This window comes from Argiope bruennichi, chromosome 3 (assembly GCF_947563725.1).
Source record: "Argiope bruennichi chromosome 3, qqArgBrue1.1, whole genome shotgun sequence".
Classification (NCBI taxonomy): domain Eukaryota; kingdom Metazoa; phylum Arthropoda; class Arachnida; order Araneae; family Araneidae; genus Argiope; species Argiope bruennichi.
The window spans coordinates 115419501-115428218 of NC_079153.1; the positions used below are offsets into that span (position 1 = coordinate 115419501).

Consider the following 8718-nt stretch of genomic DNA (forward strand, 5'->3'; position numbering starts at 1 on the left):
AAAATAATTATTTACACTGATATGAAATTTTATTCTTATACTTTTAGTCTACCATTCAGTGATATATACGGGATGTGATATATATGGGAATGTGATATGGGGATGGAATGTGATATATATAAGTGATATATATGGGAAATCTTTTTGGCAGTAAATATAGATCCAGGGTTAGCAGAGTTTTTCATCCACTTAATTCCTATTATCCTTGCTCTGAATTTATCATTAGAATTTGACAACGCTCTCTGCGAACATCGGTACTGATGTTGCAGCAATGTTTTCTGGTTCCCATTTTAGTTTTTCTTGAATATCTTTAAAACTCCCCAGTTCTCACACTACATGCTTATATCAAATTTTATTTTTCTTCAAGTTTTAATATTTTGGAAAATATGGACTCTAAACTATTTTTTTCGTTCTCAGTAATACTTCAGATTATAGGTTCGAATCTCGAATCTCCTTTAAAAGTTTCTATATCCACTTTTTGCTAACATGTTAAAAAAACACTATATTGCATTTTGTATTTGGCGCCTTTGGCGCTCAATTGATCGTTAGGATTAATAGCTACTAAATTTTTCAATTTAATATTCTTTTGCAATTTTGTTTTAATAAGTTCCTCTGTAAAATATTTTCTAATTCTGACAGTCATATAATTATACTATCTTAACAGCCTTATACCAATCTATTCTTTGTACATTTTTCTAATTTTGCGTCGATATCTTTTCATAAACATCTAATTAAACAACAGCAAAGAGAAGCAGAATTTAAAAATTGGCGCAGTTTAAAATTATTCGCCAACATTTAATTTTCTTATCAAAACCTTAATTACAAGTACAACAAAATTGCAAAAAAATTATTAAATACATACCTTATACCAAAACCTACTCAATACTCTAAAATAAATTGAATCATCTTGATCATCAACAATGTAAAAAAAAAGTGAGGATGAAATATTAGTAGCAACAATGAATACGATTTGAGATTCATTTTAACCATGAAGTATAATGTTTTAAAATATATTTTAAAAATTGATTAAAAGTAAGAAAAACATTATACAGTAAAAAAATATCATTGAACTGATTATTGAATTTTAAGAGGATATGAAAAACATTTTCCTGCTGTAATATTTTCGAAAAATGTCGTCATAAAAACGCTTGCATTTCTCTTAATTTTTAATTAATTAAAATTCCAAATAATTTCAAAAACAATTCGCTCCGACACGTATATTCTTACCTTTCAATGAATATATGTACCAAATTTAGTAGCTTTATATCAAACGGCTGGCCTATAGAGAGTTAATATGCAAACATTCTTTTTTATTATTAACAGAGATTATTGCCTCTTTTGTAAGGAACTGAGAGGAAAATTTGTTAACCAAATAAATAACGATTTATACCAGCATAAAGGCATATTATCTTCCTTTACAAAAAGGATCAAGTAATTTTTAAGTCTGCTTCACGGATAATTTAAATTTAACTCCATGCTACGATATTATTCAAGGAATAAGGAAATAGTGTCCAGTATTACAACAGGTTTCGCCCTTTTTTATTGCAACAGTTAAATATTTTATGGTGACTTTTGAAACGTAACAATTCAAGGCCAAGGCTACAAAGGACAAAAATAAGGAAGGTTAACCTCTGAGTAACCTCTAAATGAGGAATATAGTCTTTCTATAAGTATGAGTCGTTTAGAAGTTACAGAGCTGAGAAAAATATAGAAGTTTCCTTTTCTTTTACGAGGAGGATGCAAAAAATTCTATTAAATATTTTCAGCGTGACACTATAATTTTGGTGTAAATTAGCTTACTAGAAAATGGGAACATGCGATTTATTTAAGTAGCCAGATCTTCTGAACTTTAATCTGGGGTTTTCTAGAACCTGCAGACCGGTTAGCTTTTAGAAAGAATGAGGGGGGGGGGCAGAGGACAGTATCCTAAAAATATTTAAATAAATTAAATAAGGAAAGTCAGAGGAGAAATGTCATGGTTAATCATAAAAATTTAGAAAAAAGTCAAAACGAAAATCAAGAAGAGATGCTGAAATATGAGTAATGTATATTGTTATTTCATTTTACTATTATTTTTTGGGACTGCTTTATCCTCGTAAGTCATATTAAATTGATCCATTGGTGAATAATGAGATCCTATTGTTAGTTGTCAAGTCTGCCCATAGAAAAAATTTGGGAAATTCTTCAGAAACTAGTTTCTTAAAAGAATAAATTTGATTTATCTTTCTTTTAATTTGGAATATTTATAGATTAATTAAATAGAGAAAGATCATAAATGTTTAATTCAAGTATGGAAAAAAAAAATGTTCATTCATTAGGAAAGAGTTGGCAATCGAAACTGTATCGATTTATCCAGAACTTTGCTCATTTTAGAACTTGCAACAAAAGTTGTAAAAAACATCCTTAATTCGAGATTACATTGTCTTGATTTTATGGTATCAAACTTTAGTTTAGAGGAAAAAAAAATAATCATATAGAATGCAAGAAACTCGCTTGAGCACGTTTTGGAAAAAGAGACGTTGTAGCATTGCTTCTGATATTGACAGAACCATTCAGTCGAGTGGCATCCAAGGAAACTAACTGTTTAGAAGGAAAATAGTGTAATTTTTGTTATATTTTGTTATATATATATCCTAAAAAAATGAAAAAAAATGTAAGAATTATAAAATAAAACATAAAAAGTTTTCTTTGTTCAAACTCAAAATTAATTTTTTTTTTGGGGGGGGGAGGTTAAAATACTTTTTCTTTGTGTATTTGACATACGAGAAATAATTTTTTTTTAAATTTAACAACCGACATGACACTGAAATATTTTATAAATATTGATAGCTAGAATCTTTATCTGAAGAAACACTAGAAATATTCCAAGCATTGAGTGAAATTCATTTTAACAGATCATGAAAAGAAAGGAAAAGAAAAAAAAATAAGTAATGTTATCTTAACAGCATGAAAACAAATTGAGGATCACACAAATCAATTATCGAGATATGAAATTCATATCAAAAAGTTTTTATTAAATTTCAAACTCTTATTCACGGCTGATAAAATTGAAAGAAATGTTAACTAGTAAAGCGATCAGCAGAAACACTAAAGAAATTTTTAACGATCATCGTATTTTATCTCTTGCCCTTAAATCTATTTATAAACGATTAAACTAGAGGTCGAGATATATTGATAAGAGATTTTTCAGATAAGCTGATTGATTACCCATAGCAAGATAACTTACGTAGTACTGTCATAAAGTCTAATCTTCAAAATCACTACTTCTTCCGATTTTGAATATAATATATGAATCAAAAAATTAGTTTCTAATTTTTCTGTTTTGCAGATTTTTTCTATAAAAATGTTTCATCAAAAGGCAGCAAAATTCAATGTTTGATCTAGATTATAGTAAGAAACCGGTCGTTAATGAGGTAACGCCCCCCCCCTTTTCTCAGAATTTGAATTTTCTTAATTAAAATTTATTATTTTACTCCGCATATTTTTAGAGCAATTATTTCATAACGTTTTCTTACTTAAATTCATTCTGTAACAACTAAACTGAACGTTTGTGTTTTTTATAAATATAAAAATGTCGAAAATGGAAAAAAATTATTAATTAATTATTTAAAAGAAAAAAAAAAGATTTCAGCATTTTTTATGCTCTTAATTTATTCTATAACCAGCTGATATACCGGTCGTTACTTGGAATTAAAAATCTTTCTATGGATAAAATTTTTATTAAAGAAACTCTTTTTTTTTTTCCTATATAGTATTAAAACTTATAAATCTCTTTTTAAGATATATATTTTAAAATAAAAGGGTATTTTTAAAAATTGTGGTAGAAATGATGATAGTGACTTAATTCAAAGTCTTGAAGTTATTCAACAAAGGAGCACCTATTTCCTTATTTCAAAATCGCTTGCATTTTCTTTAAATTTTCTCAAGAATTAATAAAAATTGAAAAAGAACAAGTGCACAAAAATGAAAATGATATTGTTTAAAAGTTACAATGTTTAATTTTTTGATGGTGTTAATTTTTTTTTGGATTGATTTCTTTCAAATTTTTTGTGTAACAAAGCCAAAATACTGGTCAATTTCTAATAATCTCAAGCAGCTGCTAAGGATGTATATTCCCGTTTCACTCTTCGCGAGGGATTTATATTTCTCGCCGCCGTATTAGCAATTGACACTTAGGAAATGCTAAAGTAATGCATCCAACAGATACGTATTAAAATAAAATAAAAGCTGAAAAATAATAATAGAATAATTCAAAGTTAACATTAATTTTAAAGCGTTTATTTTTTTTAAAAATAATTATAATTGAAAGAAATATTGCATGAAAAAAAGAAAATAATCTTATTGAGACTGTAAAATTTTGGCTTTTAAGATGGTATCAAAATTTTGTTTGCAAGTTTATTCGTTTCAAAAATACTGTAGAAAAGTGGTAAAATTTCGATTAATTTCTAATTAACTGATTATTTAACTAAATTTTGAACTTTAAAAAGTTGGCAGTATACTTTCTCTTTTTCTTAACGAATAAGTGCGTAAAGTTTAATTTAAATAGTGCAGTCGTTTAAGTAAAGATGTGGGACATGCATACATGCATATCCATAAAAACTTTTATTTATTTATATTATGATAATTTGAATGTCCAAAATAAGTGATTTGTCACATCTAGTATAATTATTGTATGTAAAAAATATTTTCCAATACATATTTGCAGATAAATTCGTTTTATATTATAATTAGTCGGGTTTAGAAATTGACTGTTTCACAAGGATTAATAGTTGCTAAAACTTTTAATTAAATGTCTTATGTATCTTGTTCTTGATGGTTTCATCAGAAAAGTATTTTTAAACTTTAAATTTGATAAATATGACATTTTCACTGTTTTTAAAGCCTTATTTCATTGCGTTAACTGTGCAATATATCTCACTAATTTTTTTTTGTAATTTCACCAAAAATAAAACCTTTAATTTGAAAAACATATAAGCTCAAACTTGAGCTAATACAGTCATTTTCTGGGTGAAATTAAATACGTTCCTTAAAAACAAAAGAACAGAATTGAGAATCATTCAATATTGAAATATTGTGAGCACTATAAAATATTTTTTACGATTTGTGTGATAACATAGAATTAATCAATAAAACATCTCGGATTCAATAAAAGATTCAGTGTATTTCAATAAGAAAGTATTTTAAAGCAATAAGAAGGATAGTATATATAATGTCTGGTTGAAAGAAAGAATAATGTTATACATGGAATTATTATAAATTAACGAAAAATCAGACACAGTTAAAAATATTTCGCCTTTGTGTACTTGTGAAGTTAAACCTTAGATGTAAGTACAACGTTTAAAAAATTGTTCTTTTTATGGAAAATTGAACTGCAACTTCCACATTTTTTCATCAAAAACGGGAAAAAAAATCAGAATGATTAATAACAACAATGAAAACAATTTGAGCTTTATTTTAATAATAAGATATATTGTTGTACAATATGCTTTAATTGTTTGTAAAATGTGATTAAAAATAGAAAAAATATTATACGGTAAATAATTGGAATTGTTGAAAAAATAAGTTTTTAAACATTTTAAAATGATGAAACAACTATTTTTGTGCTGTAATATTTTAGGAAGCTCTCTCAGAAAAACGCTAAAATTCCAGTTAATTCTTAAATAATTAAAATTATAATCAATTTTAAGACATTAATTCCGAAAACAGCGTTCCCGAATTTGGTAGTTCTACGTCAGTTTGGACTGCAGAGCGCGAACATATACATAGGCACAAACGCATAGATTCCTTTAATTTTGATAGATATGGAGACGGACTAAAATGGATGAAATTTCAAGAAACTAATAATCATCACATTTATTTAATCTCTATTAGTATCGTATGGTTTATTAGTCTAGAAAGGGTTAAGGTTGGGATTTTTTCAACCATTTAATTTACAGCACTTTTTGACTGCAAAAATAAATAAATAAATAAAGCGAATTAAGTTGGCTATGAACTAAACATTCCAAGAGCTCGAGCCGTTACTTGGCGTTCACGAGTTTAAATCATGTAGTTTACTATTGCTCAGAATGAATATGCCTAAATAAGAATTACTATTTCTATTTTTGCAATCTCCGAATCTTTCTATTATAGTTTAACACGATTTTTGATGCAAAGAGGAGAGGATAAACGAAATAGTTACAGAATTAAAGATAACAAAAAAGTGGGATATAAGACTAAAAATAAAACCTATTCATTTATTATCATAAATTTATTATTAGTGAGCTGCATTTTTGAAATTTGAAAGAACTGAAAGAATTTCATGAATTCTTTAACTTAAATTTAAAAATGGAGGCGCCGGGTATCGATCCCGGTACCTCTCGCATGCTAAGCGAGCGCTCTACCATCTGAGCTACGCCCCCTTCGAATTGAAGCTTATAACTTGTATTCATAACAGGAAAAGTTTTAATTATTAACTTTTTTTTTTCACCTCAAGCATAGGCGTGTCAATAAAGAAACTTCACTATTAGTTGCAAAGTTGCAAGATTGGTTGCGAGATTCAACCTGAAAATTCGAATGATAGATTATACAGTTTCGTGAAGGTACATCATATGCAGTTTCTTCTCCCTTGACATTCAGATTATAACTAGATTAAATAAAAAAATACCATTTTTAAGACAGGTATTTATGAACTACTGGCCGTATTTGGCGATCAGTTAGTTCGCCAAATAAGCCCAATACGTAATGCGTAATATTTATCGCGTTTAATTTCAATTAAATTTTTTATACATTATTAATAATTCTGAATACCTCAATAAAGTAGTTTTAGTTAAGTTATCATAGATAGTAAAGTCGAGTTCGATTATTAACTTTACAACTGTTTATTATTTTATACTGAAATCTAATCCATGACATCGTAGTACTATTAAAGAACTTTGCAAGTCTCCTGGCCTATGGGTAGAGCGTCTTCCTTGTGATCTGGTCGTCTCTAGTTCGGGCATGGTTGTTACTTGCCCTGTGCTCCCTCTGTGAGGTGCGTGTGAAAGAGCCCCCCCTTTAAAAAGGGACTGTGCAAGCGTGGGCGGGAGTGCATTTTCATATAAGTTAGGAGTCAGACATCTGCCATCGGGTGCTCAGGGGTCCTTACTCTCATAAGCCACTGCGCCCCTCTTTCCGCTTTAACGCGGACACGGCATCATCATTATCGTTAAGAAAGTTATGAATCTGGATAATCTGTTCGAAAATTATATTGTCTTATTCCTCGGGAATTAAATTCTTTTTTCAATTTTCAGCAGTGGTAAATAATTCCATCATAATATTTAATGGAATAATGAAAGCGATTTGAATTTCATGACAATAATGAAAAATGCTGCTAAAAATTATGCAAAAAAAAATTTTTTTTCCAAAAATCAAGAGAAAACTACACCATAACCAAGTTAGTAATATTAAATAAAAAACATGTTTTTTTTCTTTTGAAATGGAGTAAAAGCCATTTTTGTACAATAATATTTCGCAAGTTATTGCGGAAAAAATGTCAAAATTTTGTCATTAAAGTCCTAATTAAAATTTGAAAAAATCGCTCACGTGTGCTCATTTTTACCTCTTGAAATATATCTGTATTAAATTTGGTAATTCTTGGTCAAATGATGGGACACTGGTTTATAGACACGTATATACCTATTCTCCTTTATTATTCATAAAGATGAAACGGGAAAATCTTTTCTTCCCTGTCCAATCAGATGGTTTGGAGATAAGATTCATGATTCACTCCGATCATATTTAGAATGCTGTTATTTTTCTTAATCATCGGTAATCAATCAACAGAGCATATTTGGAATTATAGAATGGGAAAAGGAATATTAAATTATCTGCACGGTGATTATAATCTTCATCCATTTACTAAGCATAAGAAACAAAATTAAAGTTCTAAGCTTGATACATTAGTTAGATATGAATCGGAATAATTAATGTGTAAATGTCAGCATTAAAATGCATCCCTATAGAGGAAATGCAGCTGAGGCTTACTCTATTACAATTAATATAAAAAGGGGAAAACCTTAGGGAGTCTTTATAATTATTTCTGCCAATAAGAATTTTTCTTTGCATACAAAAAAATATTCTTAAAGAATTACGAAACATTCGCAACTATTTAAAATTAACTTTTCATGTTCAAAATTGGAGGCGCCGGGTATCGATCCCGGTACCTCTCGCATGCTAAGCGAGCGCTCTACCATCTGAGCTACGCCCCCTTCGGTTCCTACTTATTAATATACATACAAAATCAGTTATTGACACCATTTCATCGACGCAATGTTGCTTTTCTCACCTCAGGCACAGGTGTGTCAACAAGAAAAGTGAACTATCAGCTTCTGAAGCAATGAAAACTCAATTTAAAAGTTTCCTCAAATGCAAATTGTTTATATTTTGCTTATTTAGTAATTTTGTTTATTTATCACGTTTTAAAAAATAACTGTAGTGTAAACATAATAAATATTCCTTTTCGACAATTAATTATTTAGAAAATTTGAATGGTTTTTTTTTTAAAGATTAGTAATAATATCACGTCTATTGCAGCTCTCCCCCCCCCCCATTAGAATACATCTAAATGAAACTTTCACCTTTTATCTTTCGAACATAAATTTCTTTTCAACAATTGCTTAGTATGAAATAGAGAGAAAGAATTATAACACTTGAAATTGCTATCATTGAAAAGATACATTTTTTAAAAAAATTTTGTGAAAA

At 28.4% G+C, this 8718-nt stretch overlaps 2 non-coding genes across 2 annotated transcripts; both read right to left on the bottom strand.

Moving 5' to 3' along the window:
* Nucleotides 1-6325: 6325 nt before the first annotated feature.
* Trnaa-agc (transfer RNA alanine (anticodon AGC)) lies at nucleotides 6326-6398 on the bottom strand. The gene has a single exon. It is a non-coding gene; the product is annotated as a tRNA-Ala (tRNA).
* A 1754-nt stretch (nucleotides 6399-8152) lies between these two features.
* On the bottom strand, nucleotides 8153-8225 carry Trnaa-agc (transfer RNA alanine (anticodon AGC)). Its single transcript has one exon. It is a non-coding gene; the product is annotated as a tRNA-Ala (tRNA).
* Between the last annotated feature and the right edge of the window lie 493 nt (nucleotides 8226-8718).